Source organism: Phascolarctos cinereus, unplaced genomic scaffold, assembly GCF_003287225.1.
Source record: "Phascolarctos cinereus isolate Bilbo 61053 unplaced genomic scaffold, phaCin_HiC Scaffold_4;HRSCAF=312, whole genome shotgun sequence".
Lineage (NCBI taxonomy): Eukaryota > Metazoa > Chordata > Mammalia > Diprotodontia > Phascolarctidae > Phascolarctos > Phascolarctos cinereus.
The window spans coordinates 115567572-115589922 of record NW_027555847.1 but is presented as its reverse complement, the minus strand read 5'-3'; the positions used below and the strand labels follow the sequence as shown (position 1 = coordinate 115589922).

General features: G+C 34.2%; 1 pseudogene; it reads left to right on the top strand.

Moving 5' to 3' along the window:
• The first annotated feature begins 21712 nt into the window (after positions 1-21712).
• Positions 21713-22023, top strand: LOC144456637 (SLC35A4 upstream open reading frame protein pseudogene; annotated as a pseudogene).
• Positions 22024-22351: the final 328 nt, after the last annotated feature.

Here is a 22351-nt window from a genome sequence, read left to right as displayed (position 1 = left end):
TAAATTGCTGCACTCAATGTCAGCAAATTTGGAAAACACAACAGTGCCCACTAGATTGGAAAAGATTTGTTTACTTCCCAATTCTGAAGAAAGGCAATGCCAATGAATTTTCAAATTACCAAACAATTGTGTTGATTTTACATGCCAGCAAGGTTATGATTAAGATTCTGCAAGCTAGGCTTCATCAATATGTGAACTAAGAATTGCCAGAAAATCAGGTTGGTTTTGAAGAGGCAGAGGAACTAGAAATCGAATTGTCAACATTTACTGGATTATGAAGAAAGTAAAGGAGTTCAAGAAAAACAAACAAACAAGCAAACAAATAAAACAAAATCTACTTCGGCTTCATTAAGTACACTAAAGACTTTGACTGCATGGATCACCACAAAATGTGGCAAGTCCTCAAAGTGAGGTGAGTGAGTACCAGATCTTCTGGCTTATCTCCTGAGGAAACTGCATTCAGGCCAATAAGCAATAGTTCAAACTAAACATTGAACAACTGTTGGTTTAAGATTGAAAATGGAGTACAGCATGGCTGTATGTTGTCCCCTTATTTATTTAACTTGTATGTAGAGTACATCATGCAAAATGCCAGGCTGGATGAATCAAAAGCTAAAATTAAGGTTGCCAGGAGAAATATCTGATGGCAGAAATGAAGAGGAAGTAAGAAGCCTCTTGATGAGGGTGAAAGAGGAGAATGAAAAAGCTGGCTTGAAGCTTAACATAAAAAAACCCCTAAGATCTTGGCAGCTGGTTCCATCACCTCCTGGCATATAGGGAGGGAGAAACAATGAAAGCAGTGTCAAATTGTATATTATTTGGCTCAAAGATCACTATAGACAGCAACTGCAAGCATAAAATGAAAAGATGCTTGCTATTTGGAAGGAAAGCTATGGCAAATCTGCACAGCATACTGAAAAAACAGAGACATCACATTGCCAACAAAGGTCTGTGTAGTAAAAGCTATGGTTTCTCCAGGGGCAATGTATAGCTGTGCAAGTTCAACTATGAGGAAAGCTAAGTGCTGTGAAATCAATGCTTTAGAGTTATAGTGCTAAAGAGACTTTGGAGAGATCATGGACAGCAATGGAATCAAATCAATCAATACTTAAAGAAATTAATTCAGGCTATTCACTGGAAGGTCAAATACTGAGGTTAGAGCTTAAATACTTTGCCACATAATGAGAAGATGGGGCTCATTGAGAAAGACCCTGGTGCTGAGAAAGATACATGGAAACAGTGAACAGGTAGCTGGACAGACTTCAGGAGATAGTAGAGGATAGAAGGACTTGGGGTGCTATAATCCAGGGCTTCTTAAACTTTTTCCACTCATGACCCCTTTTTATCTGATAAATTTTTACATGACCCTGAGTACATAGGTATATAAAACAGGCCTACAATTCAAACACTTATTAATAATAAATAATAAAGAAACTTATTTTAAAACAGTTCTTTGGTATGCACATAATTTACCATTTATTAAAGACAAAAGCAAATTTGTATACTAATGAGATGAATGTGCTTGTTTATTTTTACATAAATAATTAAGTCTTGATGGAACATTTGATACTACAGGACGTAGAGCATCTTCAACATTTTTCAGAGTTGATCGATATTTTCATTTTATAATCATCAATGCTGTGTTGGGAACTAAGGCTGCTGTGAAGTCGTGCCATGCAACATAGGAAAGTGCTGCCAGAAATATCTCAGATTTGTTTGCTGTTTGATTTTGAATTAATTTTTAGTCATTGTGTGTTCAGAAACCTTTTACTGTTGCCAAATTTTTGTGACCTTTACAATCAGTTATATGATCCCATTTGGGATTGTGACCCACAGTTTGAGAAGCACTGCATGATATTCCATAGTGTCACAAAGAGTCAGACATGAATGAATAACTGAACAACATTACCAACACTTAATTAACATTCCTATTTTCCTTCATCCCTTCTATTATTTGTAATTTTTCCATTTTTGCCACCTCTATCAACCTGATGGGTGTGAGGTAGAAATTCAAAATTGTTTTAATTTGCATTTATTTAATTATTTGATATTTATGGCATTTTCATATAGCTATTGATAACTTAGATTTTTTTTTCTCTAATCATTTCTCTAACATATCATTGACCATTTATTTATTGAGGAATGACTCTTTTTTCTTACAGACATATATCTATATACCTATACACACACACACACACACACACACACACATATATATACATAGATAGATAAATACATAGATAGATAGATAGATAGATATTTGAAATGAGAACTTTTTCAAAGAAACTTACCACAAATGTTTTTTTCTTCCTTTACCTGTTTCTCTTATAATTTTAGCTATACATACACACACACATATATAAATTTATAAATATAGCTAAAATTATAAAACAAATATATATATATATATGTATCTGTGTGTGTATATATATATATATGCATATATATGTGTGTGTGTGTATACATACATACATACATACATACATATATATATATATATGGGTGCGGGAAATATGTAATCAAAATTATCCATTTTACTTCCTGCGATCCTCTCTGTCTCTGATCTGATCAAGAACTTTTCTCCTGTAAACTAAAATTCTTTGCTCCTCTAAGTTGTTTGCAATATCACCTTTTATTTCTAAGCTGTGTAACCTCTTGGAGACTGAGGGAGTTTCCATTCTAATTAGGTGAGACAACACATATGTAAGGAGGTGGTGGTTATGGGAGAGAATCTGTGGAGTCACAGAGACTGTGAAATGTCACATTTCCTTTCCACAATAGGAATTGTAAAAGTGATTACTTAGTGTTACTGTTCCCAGAACAAGAGGTGGAAATACAGGGAGGGTATCTACATGGCATTATGGCAGATGGCAAGATGTCTAGGTAAATCCTGCTCTTCTAGAGCAGGGGTTGGTTCTCAATGTATGGACCCTTTCAAGAGTCTAGTGAAGCCTATGGACTCCTCAGAATAGTATTTTCTGCCTACAGTCACAATTGAAGGAAATGCTAAATTTCAATTAGAGGTTAGAGAAAACAGAGAAATAACTTTTTTCTCCTCTCAAGTCTACAGATTCGCTGAAAAAAGAAACATTGACCTAGTGGATGGCTGGATGGGAAGTATAGCATGGTCTGGAACTGGCAATACATAGACAAAGCATATAGAAATAGATACAAATATGACAAAAGTTGGAAATACAGAAATAAACAGTGATTGGGCAAAAGAGAGAGAAAGAAAGAGAGAGAAGTCATAAACTAAAACTGAGAGATACAGAGAAAGGCCCAAAATACAAATATACAAATATAGAAAGGTCTAGAGACCAACAGAATAACATTAAGAGATTAACACCTTTGAAAAAGACAATGTTTGATGGTGTAACATCCCCATCTTGTGACTTTTCGCGATACCACTGCTAAAGAATTCAAAAACTATGTTATATTTTTACAACCACAGGCACAAATGGGTATATTGCTTCTGCTATTTCTCCTAAGTGTTAGATGCGAATATTGCAAGGAGTAGATCTGACTCAAGGCATGAAAATTCTCTGTGTTGGGAATGAAGGATTGGAGAAGGGTGAAGAGAATAATTGTGAGAGAAGGAACCTCATGAAATTGCCTAGAATCATTTATTTGCTAGTCTTCTAGGAAGAATATTTCTAAATCTTACCCCCACACCCCCCAAAAAGGGTTTCCTATTCTCTTCATAACAGACACAAATATTCTTTGGGAATCTTATAAATGTAAACATTTGGGCAAAACTTAAGGACGCTCAGTGATCAATTAGCAATAAGAAAACTGCCTTTTAGAAAATATATTTTGGGTTTATTTATCTGCTATATGTTGAAGAGGGTGCTAGGAAATTTTTCCACAGTCATTCATGTCAGCTCACTCTCTTGTGCTGGTTGGAGCTTAGAAAGTGGGGTGAAAGAGGCAGTAACAGATGGACTTATCCAATCTTTCTCTGCCCAATTTAACACATATGCAGAATTACACAACTGTTAATGAAGTGGAGAACAAGTATAATATAAACTTAAGAATAATTTAGTCAAAACTCAAAAAGAGATCTCAATTAAAGTCTGTTTCCTGAAATGTTATCTTTTCTGTTTCCAGACAAACTTGAATTTATTGTCTGATCTAAGATAATACAATAATAATAATCCTCTGGTATTTTCTCAAGGCATAGATAATTATGGATTTAAAGAAATGGAAATTTCAGATGCATCATTGGCTGCTACACTAATGATACTTAGAGGTCACCTACTTTAAGAAAACTATGACACTATTTGGCAACTTAAGTGTTGTGAGATTATAGCAAAAGTAGAATTTCAGAGCAACCATTATAGACTATATTTTATCTGCATAACAAGCATTCATTGAATGCCCACTACAATGTTTAATGAATGTTCTAAGAGACACTCAGTATAGGATGAACAAGTAGCAAAGAACAGTTCCTGACTTGGGAGCTTACAGCCCTTTTGAGGGGGCACAAACAGTATTAGAGATGACATGAAATTATAAGCAAATTAAAGAGAAGATGCTGGGATCTGGATCTACCAAACTCTACTCTCTAGACAATATTTTTATAAGATACGCCTGCTTTGCTTGCTCTCTAAGAGAATTTAATTACTAAAGTACTCAGAGAATCTCACTGTTCAGAAAGCTCATAACTTAGACCCACAGGACAGATTAATAATAAAGCTTACAGGGGATGGAGCAAACTACATAGTAGAAAGCAAAGATATATAAATACAAAAAATTCCAAGCATGGAATTCAGTGTCATGAATAAAAATAGCTAAACATTAGGATAAATCTTTAGGGCTGAAAAGCATTTGAACACATTTTCTCAATGAATCCTCACAATAACCCTATGAGGTAAGTCTTGCTACTAATAGTTTCATTTTATAGATGAGGCAACTGGGGCTCAGAGAAACTAAATGACTTGCTCAGGATCAAACAACAAGTGGAGGAGACGCAATTTAAGCCCAGGGCTTTTTGAATTCAAGTCCAACACTCCATCTGTTATGCTACATTGGATTTTAAAATGGTTAAGGCATCTTAGAAGAAGTGTGTCTTTAGATGGTTTCTGAAGCATGTGTTGGTCATGGTAGCAGAAAAAATGAGGGATAAGGAGTTCACAATTTCTATAGATAGTCAGAAGACATTATATACACTGAGATAATTATATAGAAACATACAAATATAATTCAGCCTACAATCATAGAACTACATGCTAGACCTTATATGATTATGCTTGGGGAAATATTGTTGACTTAACCACACGAACACATAGAATTAGTCATAGAATCACTCCTAAGTAAGACACAGATCTGACCTTAGTATATTTCTGTATCTTTGACATCATCATCTTGCCAAAAACCTCAGAGTAAATCTACTTTTGAAATGTACAGATCACATACTAATGGCAATCATCAAAGTAAGTATAATATACTTGTTGGGGCCACTACTGAAATGGAACCGGTGTACCTATTCCTGGGGATTCAGATTTATTTATATAAAACTTCTAAATCTGCATGGCATAATTTTTCCCGTTTAGATCTCATTTATTTTCCACACAGAATTTCTATGCATATATATGCATCAAAATCTTGGAGACATTAGCTAGTTCTTACATTTTGCTTCGAAAATTTTAGCATCTTAGACTCAAATTCTATACCACTGGGGGAAAAAGACACATTGTGATATTCCTAAGATGGATATTCATGTTTGTTTAACCATCTCAGTTAAGCACCTGAAAATATAGTTCAAAATTGAGCTACAGAAACTAAAATGTATCACCAAGAGATAAATAAAATATATCCAGTTGGACAGTGCTATCTACAGATAACTGTGAAAAATATTCCATCAACAATTTATTAAACCATAAACCTCTTGTTTTAAAAAATTCACATGACGTTACTATATGAGTATGGGACTGTATCAAATAACCCTATGGGAGAAGGAGAAGGAAATGGAAAAGAAAGATTGAAGGAGAGGGATGAGAAAGGGGAATAGGGAAGGAGAGAACAGAAGGCAATAGGGAAAAGCCAAAGGTTGTTGATCACAGAACAGCCTCTTCTCATTCTCCACTTCACACACACACACACACACACACACACACACACACACACACACACACACCCCATAACTCATCTTGCTTTCTGTTAGAAATAAAAGTCCTTATCCATCTGAAGAGGTCATTACTACAGTGATACATTTCCTCAATGGAGATAAATGCTTTATTCTAGATAAACAAATAATCTGAATCCAAAATGTCACTGTTTTCAAATTGGAAAAAAAAAACTTTCCTTCTAAGAAGGAGGCTATTTTATTTAGCCTGACAGTGGGATTTAGTACAATATGTAAATAAAATTATATCACTTTTCCAATGAGTGGGAAGAATATTTACATTTGCTAAGATGACATCCCAGACACATCACTATAATTCAAAAAAGGGAAAGAGAAGAAGCTCATTTTTTTGTACATAAGTGAAGTAATATACTCATATCCTTTAACTTATTTTCCAATTGTGTTTTATTATAAAAAACATAAAATAAATATAGCTGAGCTATAAACTAGCAAAAAATGAACCATTTTCTTTTACCAACTACCCACTGGAATTAAAATTTACTCATTGTATATCTTATGGATATCAGTGTACACTGCTCTGTTTAATTTTAGGCCTGGCACCAGTGAAGGTTCTACAAGAAGAGAGAATGCTAAGAGATATGCTAAAGGAATCTAGGAAAAACTTTAGAATCAAGTTAAATTTGTTTCACATCTAAGGGTTTTTGTTCATGCTATCTGGAAGAGTGAATAACCATCCCCTAGGCCCTCTCTTCCCTGTGGTTAAAGGGTCACAGAAGAATAATAGAATTTATGTAGGTGCTTTATTTAGTCTGAATAGCTTTGTTAATACACTCCTCTCTACTCTTGGTCACAGCACATTATATCCATCCAGATCTGTTACCTCCTCATCTTCTCTTGGAAGCACTCCGCGCCTTCCCCCTGCTCCCTGTCTCTGCTTTGCTATTATCAATCCAGGACTTCCTCACTTTGTGGTTATTTACTGTCATTATGATAGTATTAGCATCATATTTTCACCTGTTGCCCTAGATTGCCAGGGCATTCTGCATCTTCTTTCCTTTCCAAATGCTAATCATAGCTGCTCTCCTATTTGGAATAACCTTTTCCCTATGATAACAGTCAACAGCATCTCAAATCAAAGCTGAACAATCTGTTGCAAAAGATGGAATGGTCTTCTATTTAATCTTATTCAACCTGAACCAGTCCCTGTCCAGTTCTTCCTAAGGATCACAGATTAAGAACAAGAAAATAACTTAGAAGTCATCCAGTCTAAAAAATTTTTGCCAGTGGAACAAAATGAGGAAAAACTAAACCCCTTGAATATTTTCTCAAATGCAGTATATTTCTGTCTCATTTTGTGGATATGAATAACAGACCTAAATACCATGCATCAATATAGGGAAAGACAAATTAGAGATGCTGCTGATCTACCTGGTTGCTCTCAATTTACTTCAAAAAATAATAAATCATTTGGTAAGATAGCAGTAATGTCAATGGCACTGAAAGTTGTGACTGGAAAATAGTTTTCTACTTTAAAAATAAATGTCTCGGCTTCACTCCAACATTTATTTTCTATAAATGCCTAAGCATTTATCTTGCAGCAGGAGACCATTATCCAGTCAGAATGTTCAATTCCTTTGACATTATCTCTTAAGTAAAACAGTAACAATAAGAAAAAAAGACTTGCTGATTGAAAGAGTATTTCAGTATGCAAGGCATGTGAACAAATACTGTAGATCAAACTTACCCCCTTAATCATCATTTGATGTGAAAACTGCAAATGTACTCTGTTCTTCCAATACCTTTTCTATTAGGGCTCAATGGAACAGGGTGATAGTAAGGAACATGCCAAAAGAAGGAACCAGATAGATACTGTGCCTGTATTTTCTATGTTAGGTTAAGTTTACTCTTTTCAATTTCATTTTATTGAATGGTTTTGTTGAATTCAGTTAGTTGAATTCATTTGGAATCCCTCTTGATCACATGTGTGCTGAGAAGCTTCTTATCCTTGATCATAGAGAGTATAATAAGCCATGTTCATGTTGAATAATGTGCTAACTTTAGTAATGTATCTCTGTATTAGAACAATGGGCAGACTCATGATGGAAAATGCTATCCACATCTATAGAAATAACTATGAAGTCTGAATGCTCTCCCTTGCTTTTGTTGTTTTGTTTCATTTCTTCTTTCTCGTGGCTCCTCCCATTAGTTCTAATCCTTACATCATGACTAAGGTGAAAATATGCTTAACATGAATGTATAAGTAGAGCCTATATCAGATTGCATGCTGTCTTGGGGAGGGAAGAAGAGAAGGAAGGGGAGAAAATTTGAAACTAAAAATATTATAGAAGTGAATGTTGGAAACTAAAAATAAATTAATTATTTAAAATTAAAAAAAGTTTGGGAGGAAGCACAGACAAGCTGGATAATTTTGAGAAAGTTGTAGGACTTACTATGTACATTTTTTTTAAAAAAGCAAGTATTGCATAATAAAAATGTGTGGTTTCTAGGTGTAAAAAAAATAAAAATGAATATGCTTCCTTTCTGGCTCTAAAAATAGGAAGATTATACAATCTAGAGCTGAAAGGGACCATTGAAACAATCTGGTCCAAATCCTATATTTTAAAGATGAGAAAACAAAGAAGCAGAGAGGTTATAAGTGCTAGTTGAATTAAGATTTTCTTATGGTCATAAGTTGGTCTTTTCACCCTACAACATTGTCCTCCCCATTCACAATAACTCTTAAGAATGAATTCATTTTAATCATTATTGGTTTTTGAAGCTATATGTGAAAGTACGGTTGTACCTTAAGCTGTTTTGTTGGATCCTGGGTGCCCATATGACTTAAGATTTGTTGCAAGACTACAGTCTAATGACAGATGTCACAGTAGAATTGAAAAGAGCAAAACCATTAAGTAAAATTAATTAATTAATTAAATATTCATATCACTGGGTGAAACAAATAGTATTTGGGAACACTTTGATAAGTCAAAAGTTGTTCTACTACATTTTAAGCACAGGAAGAGGTTATTCCTCAATAAATGACCCATATTGTCACCCAAGGACAAATAACTGGTGCTATAAAATAAAATACATTAGGTCTACAAGCATTTATTCAGCACCTACTACATGTTAAGCAGTGAAAATACAAGAAAGTCAAATAATAGGCTTGGCTACCAAAGAGTTCACAGTCCAATGAGGGAGAGAATATTTTAAAAAGCAAATCAAAGATCTCTCTACTCTCTAGTATATCCATAGTTATTTTACTTGTTGAAAATGAACTTATCTATTTTCTTTTCCCAAACTCTTCCCTTTTCCTAGCTTCCCTTTTATTGTTGAGGTAACCTCCCAGTCACTCAGACTTACAATCTAGCTGTCATCCTTGACTCCTTGCTCTCTCTCATTTTACCCCACATGAAATCTGTTTCTAAAGCCTGTCAATTTTACCTTCATAAAACCTCTCACATATGCCCCCTTCTTTACTCTGACATTGCCATCCTCCCTTGTGTAGGTCCTCATCACCTCACATTCAGACTATTGAAACAGCCTATTGGTCTCTCTGCCCAAAGGCACTGTGCATTTCAGGCTATCTTCAAATGTCTAAGTGATTTTCTTAAAGTTCAGGTTTGTCCATATTGCACACCCATAATACTTATTGTACTCCAATGGCTCACTAACATATCTGGGATTAAAATATAAAACCCTGTCTTTAGTGCTCAAGCTAATTATTACCTGCCCTCCCCTCCATCACCTTCAATCTTCTTACACCTTACTCACTTCTACACATACTCTTTGATCCAATCACACCAGTCTGTTTGCTGTTCCTCAAAACCGAAACAAAATAAGACAACAAAAAAAAGCAAACCAAAAAACTCCATATCCCAACTCCTGTAGTGCATGTCCCCTTGTTGTAATTCCTACTCTCTTTGTCTCTGCCTCCTGGCTTCACTAAAAGTTGCAACTAAAATCTCTCCTTCTATGGGAAACCTTTCCTGATATCCCTTAATTCTCTCTCCTATTACTATTTTTCTTATTCTGTTATTGTTAACTTAATTATCTTACAATATGTTTATTTCCAATTTATTACATATGTAAATACATGCATACACACAGACACACAGACATATATACACACTTTTTTTAAAGATGCTATTTCCTTCCTTCAACCATGAACTCTTTGAAAGCAGAGACTGTGTTTTATTTTTTTTTTGGTGGAGGGGGGAAATATTATATCATCACTGTATAGCACAGTGTCAGTACTTGGTACATAGCAGTTCTTTTTTTACATTTAATTTATTTTTTATCAGTTACATATAAACAATATTTTTAACATTCATTTTTTAAAATGTTGAGTTCCAAATTCTTTCTGTCCTCTCCCCTATCAAATTGCAAGAAATTTAGCATAGGTTATACTTGAGTATACTTATGCAAAACATTTCCACATTAGTCATGTTGCAAAAGAAAACACAGAACAAAAAAAAAGTTAAAAAAAATACCATAATCTGCATTCAGACACTATCAGTTCTTTCTCTGGACATGAAGAGCATTTTTTTCATCATAGGTTCTTCCAATTTGTTTTGGATCATCATTTTGCTGAGAATAGTCAAGTAATGCTAGTAGATTTTTAATAAATATTTATTGAGTGACTGATAACACAGATTATACACCTTTCTTTGATGAATTTCGTGGTAACCTAGGCTGAATCTCTTTTAGCTTAGTGGATGCTGCTGCAAACCCATAGTGTACAATTATAAGCCATCAGAAAGATGATTTTTTTTTAGCATAGTTCCTCCAGCAATCCATATGTCTAGGAGAGTGAGTAGGGCAAGAATCACATAAAGAAGTTGAGTCTTAGGACCAGATGGGAAGGTATCCAAAGGCTTTTGCATGTTCATGATGGGACATAATGGGAGATATTTTGAGAAACTCATAGACATATACGAGTAAAAGAAATGCTGCCTTTGAGTTGCAAAAGCAGCTTAAATTTTCCAACTGTGCCTGACCCCATCATCCAGATAGTTCATTGTTAACTGTGAATATATGGTATAACATTATGATTTTGTTTAGATAAGAAGTTCTAAATCTGGAGTTTGTGAACTTTTTAAAAAACAATAATTGTGGGTCAAGTAGGTGGCATAGTGGATAAAGCATTGGTCCTTGAGTCAGGAGGATTTGAGTCTAAATCTGGCCTCAGACACATAACACTCACTAGCTATGTGACCCTAGGCAAGTCACTTAACCCCACTGACTAGCTGAGAGAAAGAAAGAGAGAGAGAGAGAGAGAGAGAGAGAGAGAGAGAGAGAGAGAGAGAGAGAGAGAGAGAGAGAGAAGAAGAAGAAAATAATTGATCAAATTGCTTTCAGTCTCAGGGTAGGGGAAGTGGATGGAGGGACAGAGAATTTGGAACTCAAAATTTTAAACAATAAATATTTAAAATTGTTTCTATGTGTAATTGCGGGGAAATAAAATATTAAATAAATATTTTACAAAACTCCTCCCCAAAAAATAAACAAAAAAAATTTAAGAACTTAAATTTGACATAATTCTTTTTGTTATAATCTTGAATCTTTGTGTTAGATGATGACACAAAAATGTTTGAATGTATAATTGTCTTAAAATACAACAAATCAATTCAGAAGAACATCTTAATTAAAATGTCCATTTAATGACTCTCTTTTTCAGTGAAAAAGAATCATTGATCCATTCCTTTTAAAAATATTAATTTGCCATTGTGTGGAGTGTCATTCTTTGCTCTATTTCATAACAAATATTAGCATTTTCTAAATATAAATCTTAAGTAGCAAAGTGGTTTTACTGGTTATCAAATATGTCAAATTGGTTCTGGAGTTTAATCACCTCCAAAAGACATTCAATGACTATCCACTATAAATATTATTATACTTTAATTATAGAGGGCAGTAAAAAAGTTTCAGTGCTAGAAGAAACACCAAATTTGAAAGGAAAAAAAAAATCAACATCTTTAGCATCAAAAGTAAACTATTAGTTTGAAAAGATAGACCTCTGGAGAAAACTAAATGAGGATAAAAAAGAATATACCTTTTTCTCAGGAGTACACGACACCTACACAAAAATTTACTATGTATCAGGGCATAAAACCCTCAACATCAAATGTAAAAAGACAAAAATATTAAATGCATCATTTTTTGGATTATCACACAATAAAAATCATATTCAATAAGTAGCAGTGAGAAGATGGACTCAAAATTAATTGAAAACTAAAGAATGTAATCCTAAAGAATGAGTCAAAAAACAAATCATAGAAACAATCAATTTTCTTACACAGAGTGACAACAATAAGACATCATACCAAAATTTATGGGACACAGCTAAAGCAGTACTTTGGGAAAAATTTATTTCTCTAAATTGTTACATTAATAAAATAGATAAAGAGAAAATCAATGAATTGAGCATACAACTAAAAAAAAAACTAGAAAAAGAACAAATTAAAAATCTCCAATTGAACACCAAATTGGACATCCTGTAAACCAAAGGTGAGATTAATAAATTTGAAAGTAAGAAAATTACTCAGTTAATAAATAAAACTAGGAGCTAATTTTATGAAAAAAATCAATGAGATGAATTATTGTTTAATTTGATTTAAAAAAGAAAAAAAAAAAGCAAACCAAATATCCAGTATCCAAAATGAAAGAGTGAAGTCATCACCAATGAAGAGCCAATTAAAGCAAACATTAGGGAATATTTTGCCCCATTATATACCAATAAATCTGACAATCTGAGCAAAATTGGTGAAGATTTACGAAAATATAAACTGTCCAGATTAAGAGAAGAGGAAATAGAGCACCTAAATAAACCTATTTTAGAAAAATAAATGGAAGAAGCCATGAATAAACTACATTAGGAAAAATACCCAAAGCGAAATGACTTCACGTGTGCATTCTACCAAACATTAAAAAGCAATTATTTCCAATACTATATAAACTATTTGGGAAAATATGCAAAGGAGGGGCCCTAACAAATTCCTTTTACGACATAAATATGGTGCTGGTAACTAAATCAAGAAGAGCTAAAACAGAGAAAGAAAACTATAGACCAATTTCTCTGATAAATATTGATGCAAAAAAATTAAATAAATACTAGTGAGATTACAGCAATGTATCATCACAAGGATTATATAATATGACCAGAAGAGATTTGTATCAGAAATGCAAATCTGATTCAATATTGAGAAAACCATCAGCATAATTGACCACATCAATAGCAAAACCAACAGATTTCATAGGATTATGCAAGAAATTTTGAAAAAGCTTTTGACAAAATATAGCACCTATTTCTAATAAAAATACTAGAGAGTATAGGAATAAATGGAGCTTTCCTTAAAATGATAAGTAGTATGTGTGTAAAATCATCAGCAGGCATGATCTGTAAGGGGGATAAGCCTTTCCAACACAATCAGGGGTGAAGCAACAATGACCATTATTACCTCCTTTGTTCAGTATTGTACTATAAATGTTAGGTATAGCAATAGGAAAAGAAAAAAATGAAGTAATTAGAATAGGCAATGAGGAAACAAATCTATCACTCTTTGCAGATTATATGATGGTAGAGAACTCAAAAGAATCTACTAAAACATTACATGAAATAATTAACAACTTTAGCAAAGTTGCAGGATATAAAGTAAACCCACATAAATCATCAGCATTTCTATTTATTACCAACAAAGTTCAGCAACAAGATCTAGAAGAGAAATTCAATTTAAAATAGCTGTAGATAATGTAAAATACTTGGAAGTCTCCCTGCCAAGACAAACCCAGAAAGCATATGAACACAATTACAAGACACCTTTCCCACAAAGCAAGATCTAAACAATTGGAAAAAATAACTGAGCCAATATAATAAAAATGACAATTCTGCCTAAATAATTTACTTATTCCATGTCATACCAATCAAATTACCAAAAAAATTATTTTATAGAGCAAGAAAAAATAACAGAATTCATTTAAAATAACAAAAGAATATTAAGAGAATTACTAAAAATGCAAAGGAAGAGGGACTAGCTTTACCAGACCTAAAACTACATTATATACAAATCATTACCCAATTGATAAATTTCCAAAAGATATGAAAGGCAGTTTTCAGATGAAGAAAATAAAGCTATCTATAGTCAAATAAAAAAATGCATTAAATCACTACTGATTAGAGAAATGCAAATCAAAACAACTCAGAGGTACCATATCACACCTATCAGATTGGCTAACATGATAAAACAGGAAAATGATGAATGTTGGAGATGATGTGGGAAAATTGGAATACTAATGCATTCTTGGTGGAGTTGTGAATTGATCCAACCATTCTGCAGAGCAATTTGGAGCTATACCCAAAGGGTTATAAAATTGTGCATACCCTTTTACCCAGCAGTACCATTTGTGGGTCTGCATTCCAAAGAGATCAACCAAATGGGAAAAGGACCCACATGTACGAAAATGTTCCTAGCAGCTCTTTTTGTGGTGGTAAAGAATTGACAAGATACCCATCAATTCAGGAATGGCTGAACAAGTTGTGCTATATGAATGTAATGGAATACTATTGTGCTATTAGAAGTGATGAGCAAGTGTCAAAAAAACCTGAAAAGAATTATATGAACTGATGCTGAGCGAAATGAGCAGAACCAGAAGAACATTGTACAGAGTAACAGATACATTGTGCAATGATTGACTTTGATAGACTTAGTTCTTTTCAGCAATGCAAGGATCTAAGATAATTCCAAAAGACTCATGATGAAAAATGCTATCCATATCCAGAGAAAGAACTGTGGAGTCTGAGTGCAGCTTGAAGCAGTGTATTTGCTCTCTCTCTTTGTTTTCTTTTGTTTCTCCTTCCCACATTTCCTGTCATTGGTTCTAATTTTTCTATACAACATGACTAAGGTGAAAACATGTTTAACATGAATGTAAATGTAAAGCCTATATCAGATTGCACACTATCAGAGGGAAGAGGGAAAGGAGGGGAAGAAAATTTCGAACTCAAAATCTTATGGAAGCTAATATTGAAAACTAAAAATAAATTAATTTACAAAAAAACCCTACTTTATGAAGTGGCAATCATCAAAATTATTTGTTACTGTCTAAGAAATGGAGTGGTAGATCAGTGGTATAGATTAGGTACAGAAGACACAGTAGGAAATTGCCATCTTAACTGAGTTCTGATAAATCCAAATATGCTAGCTTCTGGGATAATAACTCACTATTTGACAAAAACTGCTGGGAAAACTGGAAAACAATGTGGCAGAAATTAAGTATAGACCAATGTCTTTCACCATATACCAAGATAAGATCAAAATCAGTACATGATATAGACATACAGGGTGGATAGCATGAGCAAATTAGGAGAGAAAGGAATAATTTGCTTTTCAGATCCATGGAGAAGGGAAGAATTCATAACCAAATAAGAGGTAAAGGGCATTACAAAATATAAAACATAGAACTCTGGTTATATCAAATTAAAAAGTTTTTGCACAAATAAAACCAATGCAAAGACGATTGGAAGACAAGCAGAAAGCTGGGAAACGATCTTTACAGCAAATGTCTCTGATAAAGGACACATTTCTCAAATATATGGAAAACTGACTCAAATTTATAAGAATACAAGCCATTTTCCAACTGATAAATGGTCAAAGGATATGAACAGGGAGTTTTCAGATGAAGAATTCAAAGATATCTATAGTCATAAGAAGAAATGCTCTAAATCACTTTTGAATAGAGAAATGCAAATTAAAACAACTCTGAGGTACTACTTCATGCCTATTATATTGGCTAATATTACAGAAAGGAAAATTATAAATGTTAGAGAGCATGTGGAAAAAAATCATACCACTAATACACTGTTGGTAGAGTTGTAAACTAATACAACCCTTCTGGAGAACCAAAAGGCAATTGAACTGTGCATCTCATTTGATCCACCAATACCACAAAAGTATCCTAAAGAGTTCATAGGGAAAAAAAGGACCTATATGTACAAAAATATTTAAACTAGTTCTTTTTGTGGTGGGAAATAATTGGAAATTGAGGGGATGCCATTCACTTCAGGAATGGCTGAACAAGTTGTGGTATATGAAAGTAGCACTAAGAAATAAAGAGCAGGCAGATTTCAGAAAAACCTGGAAAGACTTACATGAACTGATACAAAGTGAAATGAGCAGAATAAGGAGAACATTGTACATAGTAACAACAATATTGTGTAATCATAACCTATGAATGACTTAGCTCCTCTCAGCAATTCCAAAGGACTCATGATGGAAAATGCTATTCATATCCAGAGAAAGAACTGTTGGACTTTGAATGCATATCAAAGCATACTATTTTCACTTTCTTTATTTTTCATGTATTTTTTTTTCACTTGATCCATTTCTTCTATTAGAACATGACTAATATGAAGATGTTTTACATGATTGCACATATGTAACCTATATCAAATTGCTTACCATTTTAGGAGAAGTGGAGTAATAGGGAGGGAGGGAGAAAATTTGGAATTCAAAATTTTATAAAAATGACTGCTAAAAATTGTCTACATATAATTGGAAAAATAAAATGCTTTTTAAAATACATAATTCGAAATCTAAGGAAAAGTGGCTTAGAAAGGGTTAAGAAAGAACTATCTTTTTTTTAAAAAAATGCTATATTGATATAGTAAAATACTAACACATCATTAGTACAGTTCACAGAATTCTAACAAAAAAAACAATTAAAAAAATCTTAATCTCCAGTGTCTTAGGTCACTGAAGAAAATATATTTTGATAAGCTTTCATCTCAGTGTTTTCAGACAATTTTTTGGAGGTCATAAAGTCAATATTATTCAGTAAAAGGAAGAGTAGTGTTGGAGTCAGAAGACCTTCACTGAAGTATCGGTTTCATCACTTAGAGTTATAGCTGTATGAACTTGGAAAAGTGACTTCATTTTCTGTGAAGTGAGATTGTTTCTTTTCTGTATTATGGATATAATGATAATGTTTACACTTCCTACTTCATGATGTTATTTCAAGAAAAGCATTTTGTTAGTGTTCTGTGCTCATTCAATTATTTGTATTTCCTTTGCAATTATTTTGTATTTACTTATCTATTTCATTTCTCCCTAATAGAATAAATGCTTCTAGAAGAAAGGGACTGATTTTATTTATTTTTTGATGATTTGTATCCCAGGGGCTTAGCACAGTATCTGATACAGAGTAAGTAGGTCCTCAAATTCTTATTGAATTGAATAAAATTGAATCAGTTATAATGTGTTGTGTAAATATAAGCCATGGGCTATGAAAGGTAGAAGGATTACAGAATTATCTAAAGGCAGACAGTGGAAAGAAGGCAAGAGATGGAAACAAAGGGCCTGGATAATCAAAAGACAAAACAATTAGCCCATAAATAATTGAGAAAGGATACACTACACAGCAGAGTAGAGTTCCATTTCATTTTCCTATGGCAGAGGCTCTCAAGGATAGCATAATAATAATATTAGAAAGGAATGGAGAAGGAAGATGCTGAAAGAGGAGAAACTTCTAGTTATTGATAGGAAGTTAACAACCTATCATTTTTAAATGTTTTGTATATTGAGCTAATTTCAGCTGCACATTTCTTTCAAGTGAAATGGGACTATAGGTTTCCTTATGTTTCAAAATTCTTTACTTAGTGCCTTCCAATTCAGGAAATATTTAATAAGCATCATTTATGTGATAGCTTCTGTGCTCAGAACTGGGGATGCAAAAACAAAAAATGACACAGTTTCTGCCCTCACAGTGCTTGGAAGCAAATTGGAGGGATAGACACACACATCAATCGGATCATTTAAGGATTGCAATTCAGTCAAAGGACATTCTGACACAATCACCTTATACTGAATTTAATTGGCTATTTTAACTAACTGGTCAAGGATAAATAGAGAAACATTTACTACTTTTGCCATACAGTCACTCTGATTTGGGGGAAAGCATAGCTGTCTACAGGATTTTTACCAACAAAGAAACACACAGTTTGTATTTTAAATAGGCCCTAGCTGGGACAGTCCAAGAGGTGATTGAAGGTTTAAGCCTTTTATTTCAGTGCAAATATATCAAGTAGTCACAAAATTGGTGAGCATTCCAAAAGATATCAAATATGGTAGCGCATGTGAATCTTAAATTCTGAATGATAACAACAGAGATGCAAGTATTATAATACTTAGCTGATGTTAACACAGTGTACTACATGTGGTCCAAGGCACATAACAAATCAAAGCCTTAAAAAACCTGACACTACTGTAATGAGGTTATCAATATTGCTAAAATATGTACATAAACCAATACGATATAAGGAAGAAGCTGATAACATTAAAGGATAAATTTAGACAAATTGCTGTAATAAAGTCGAAGAGGAAGAAACCGCTTTCAACTGAGGTGTGGGGGAAAAGCAGTATCTGCCATGTAGACTGTGCTACTGTTTCCTTTGAAGATATTGAAACCATCCTTAGGACTTAATTGTCTCAGAGGCCTAAGGCTTGGTGAACTGATATAACTTCATGGTGGCTTACATATAGAAGCCAGACCATGAGGAGACAAGAACTGTTTTCCTTTAGGTTTGACTGGTATACCAGTATGAAAAACACTGAGGCAAGAAACTTATATTCACCTGTATCAGTGTTACATGCTTGCTGAATATTCTTTCCTAAGCTATGTTTAAGTAAACCATCTTGCAATGATGGAAGGTCTATAATTGTCTCATTTCATTTCAAATCTGAACTTAAAGCACCAAACCTGTCTGAATAAGGACTAGCCTACCATGCACTTTACAAAAAAATCCAGCACTTCAACTGGATTTTAAGGGAAGAGAAGGATTTAAGAAGCAGAGACCTTGAGGAAGTGCATTCCAGGCATGGGAAATGGCTTGCAGATGGTGGATACAAAGAGATGGAAAAGCATGATGCAGTAATAAACCATTTAAACTAGGTTTTAATGTGGAATGAATGAAGAGGGGTGTACTGAAAAAGGTGTACTATAGCCATGTTCTGAAAGGCCTTCAATCTTTGACTAAGGAGAGCTCCATACATTGAGGAGTTCTTGGTGGCTTTTGAACAAAGCAGTAACAACAGACTTCACAACTGAGAATGTTCTTTCAGCAGCTGGGTGACTGGCAGATGGAATAAGGGTGAGATTGAGGTATGGGGACTACTTAGCCCAGTTGAGACATAAAAAGAACCTGAAACAGGATGGTGGTAGTGTGAGTGAAGGTGTGAATGGATATTAGATATTACCAAAGTAGAATTGACAAGACATCATGGTAACATGAAGAAGGTGTAGTAGAGTGAAGAGTCAACAAACAGTGTATTCAAAAGTGAGAAACAAGGTGCGATCAATCAAAAACTGGAAAGTTGGCAGGAAGGACAGACTTTGGGGTTGTAGAAAATATGATTTCAGCTTTGGACATGATAAATTTGAGGTATCTCTTGGATATATAGGTATAAATGTCCGATGAGCAGTTAGAAACCTGCTGGAGCTGAGGAGCAGTGACTGGAGCATCTGGTCTCCTTCTTTGCACTTTGTTTCCTCTCTGATTCATCTTCCAAAAACTTGCAAAAACCATCTTCCTAAGGCCCAGGTCTGACAATGTCACTCAACAAAAAAAATCTTTTAGTGGTTACCCCATAAAATCCAAAATCCTTAGCTTGGCCTTCTATAGTCTGACTCTACCTACTTTTTGGGGTCTTATTTCATATTACTATTCTTCAAAAACTCTGATTCAAATAGATCTGTCTACTGAAATTTATCCTGAACTAAATACTCCATCTTTCCCCTGCATACATCTGTGTAAGCCTTTGCCTATGCCTGGAATGCCCTGATCTTTGCTTTTAAGACATATTGTCTTCCTTCAAGCTCATTTTTCACCTCTTTTATGAAACATTCACTATTTCACCACTGCTTCCAAATTATTAATATTCTGCCCTTCAAGTTTATTTGTACTATACTTAGGTGTGTACTTGTTCTATACTTCCTCCTTCCCATCCCTATTTTTCCCCAACCTCTTCGTAGCAGAATGTAGATTCGCATAAGGTAAGGAATATTTTTCATATTTTTGTCTTTGTATATTTAGCACAGAGACTTACACACAGCAGACGTAATAAATATTGAACAATAAACTAGCAAAGGAGGCTGAGAAGGAGTAGTTGGATAGGCAGAAAAATATTGTAAATTAGAAGCCAAAGGAGGAGGGAATATAAGGAACATTGGAATCATGAACAGCATCACATGTTGCAGAAAGGTCAAGGAGAAGAAAGACTGGAAAAAAAAACTATTGAATTTGGCACGTCAGTTGTTAGTTTGCAAAAAACCAGTTTTTTACTTGTCCAAAGTAGGTGCTAATTAAATGTTGACTAACATGCTAATCAGGTTACTACCAATTGTCAAAATGAAGAAAATTCAGCTAAATTAGAGATAGTTCCATTCAGAGAACTCTAAGAGATACTTTGCAAAGACAGATTAGGAGTTTAGGCAGCCACTCTTTTAGAGATATCAAATTCAAAACCTGGTTTGGATCAAAATCAATGTGAGATTCAGGACAATTACTGTGCATATAATATGTTGTAATTCTTTCTCAGTGGATTAAAATAATCATTCTAGTCTTCAGGCATTCTCTTGATGTCCTCCAAATATTCGGCATTTAATAAATCATGTGTGAAAGTTATCTATATTTTTCTTGAAAAATCAAAAACAAACTTGTTTTTCATGAAATTTTACATAAATTTGGTTTGTGAAATCAATCAAGTTACACATGATGTGCTCCATCCTCTTCCCATAAAATGGCTGGTTAGTTTTTATTTGTAATTCTCAGTAGTTTTCCATCATATTCAGATTATCAGGATTGAAAGAAACCTCAGAGACCATCTGTAATGATTGATACCAGAAAGAAGAATAACCTCTTCACCATCCCTAAAGAGGAGTGATCAGGGCTTTGTCAAGTGCCTATTCCATTCAAGGATGTTTGGCAGAATAGAGGGATGGTAGTATACAGGACATTCTTTAAGGTTATGCGGAGATTTCACCCATCCACATTTGGCGAATGAGTACTCAGGAAAGGAGGTTCCCATGCTGATGACAAAATCACAGCTTTAGAACTCTCTCCCCAAGAAGCTACTATTTTCTTACACCAAGCCTTAAAGCACATCACAACTCCTACTATTATTCCCAATTTAGCCCTCTAGGGCCAAGGAGAACAAGTCAAATTTCTCATCGGAATGATAACCATTCAAACAGCACATTTCTTCCTTAATCCTTCACCTCAAAACTTTCCTTATTTAAGCTACCAAACCAGTTTTTTAAGCTAAATATCTTTTTTTTTATTCAGTCCAAAGTGGTTAAGTGACTTGGCTAGGATTATACAGGTAGTAAAGAACACAGCTCAGATTAGAATTCAAGCTCTCTGAATCCAAGTTCAGATCTCTTTCAATTACACCGTGCTTATTTATATAATTAGGATGATTATAAAATTATAAAAAAATATATCATTTAGAGCTGCAAGAGATATTAAAGAGGCATTTAAATCTTTTCCTTTTCTAAATGAGGAAACTGAAATTCAATGATATGAATTAGTTTAATGAAGAGCATTTAAAAAGTAAGTTGGAGGTTGTGGGGAAGATGGTGGATGACAAGGACTTGATGTCCAAGGTGAAGGACCAGGCTTTCCTGAAGATTCAGCTGGAAGATCTACAGTGGTAACTAGAGGAGGAGGTCAAGATTGATGTGAAACAGGAAGGTCTATTATTCTCATGTCCTTTTCTCAAGGCTTCCTGGTTGTCTATGCTGTCACCACATTGAGGATATCTGCAGTGATGAGCTTTGCATTTGGTGTATGCACTGGTATTTACATGGCACAGTCCTATGTAATCCTCAACATCGAGAAGACCTTGCAAAATTATCTCTGGGCCTTGCATGAGTGACCTGAGTAAAGTACCCCCAGCAGTGCTCCCTCCAAGGTCTCTTCAAGAGGGGCCACATCCCTCTAAGAAAGAGCCTTGAAATATGGGTCAGCATGGATAGGCAGCAGGTCTGACTGTATAGGGTCATCAAGGATAGAGGCCAGCTGTCTTGCCATATCTCCAATCTCACAGTTAAGGGCTTTTAATTTTTTTTTTCAGGTGCTCCAGACTACAGATTTTTTTTTTCTCCTTATCTGGCTGTATATCTCTACTGTGGAGGCTGGTAGAGTCAGAGGGCCCACCCTCTAGAGCTGTTTTGCCCCCAGTACTATTAACACAAGCTTTCTGTGGTCAATAT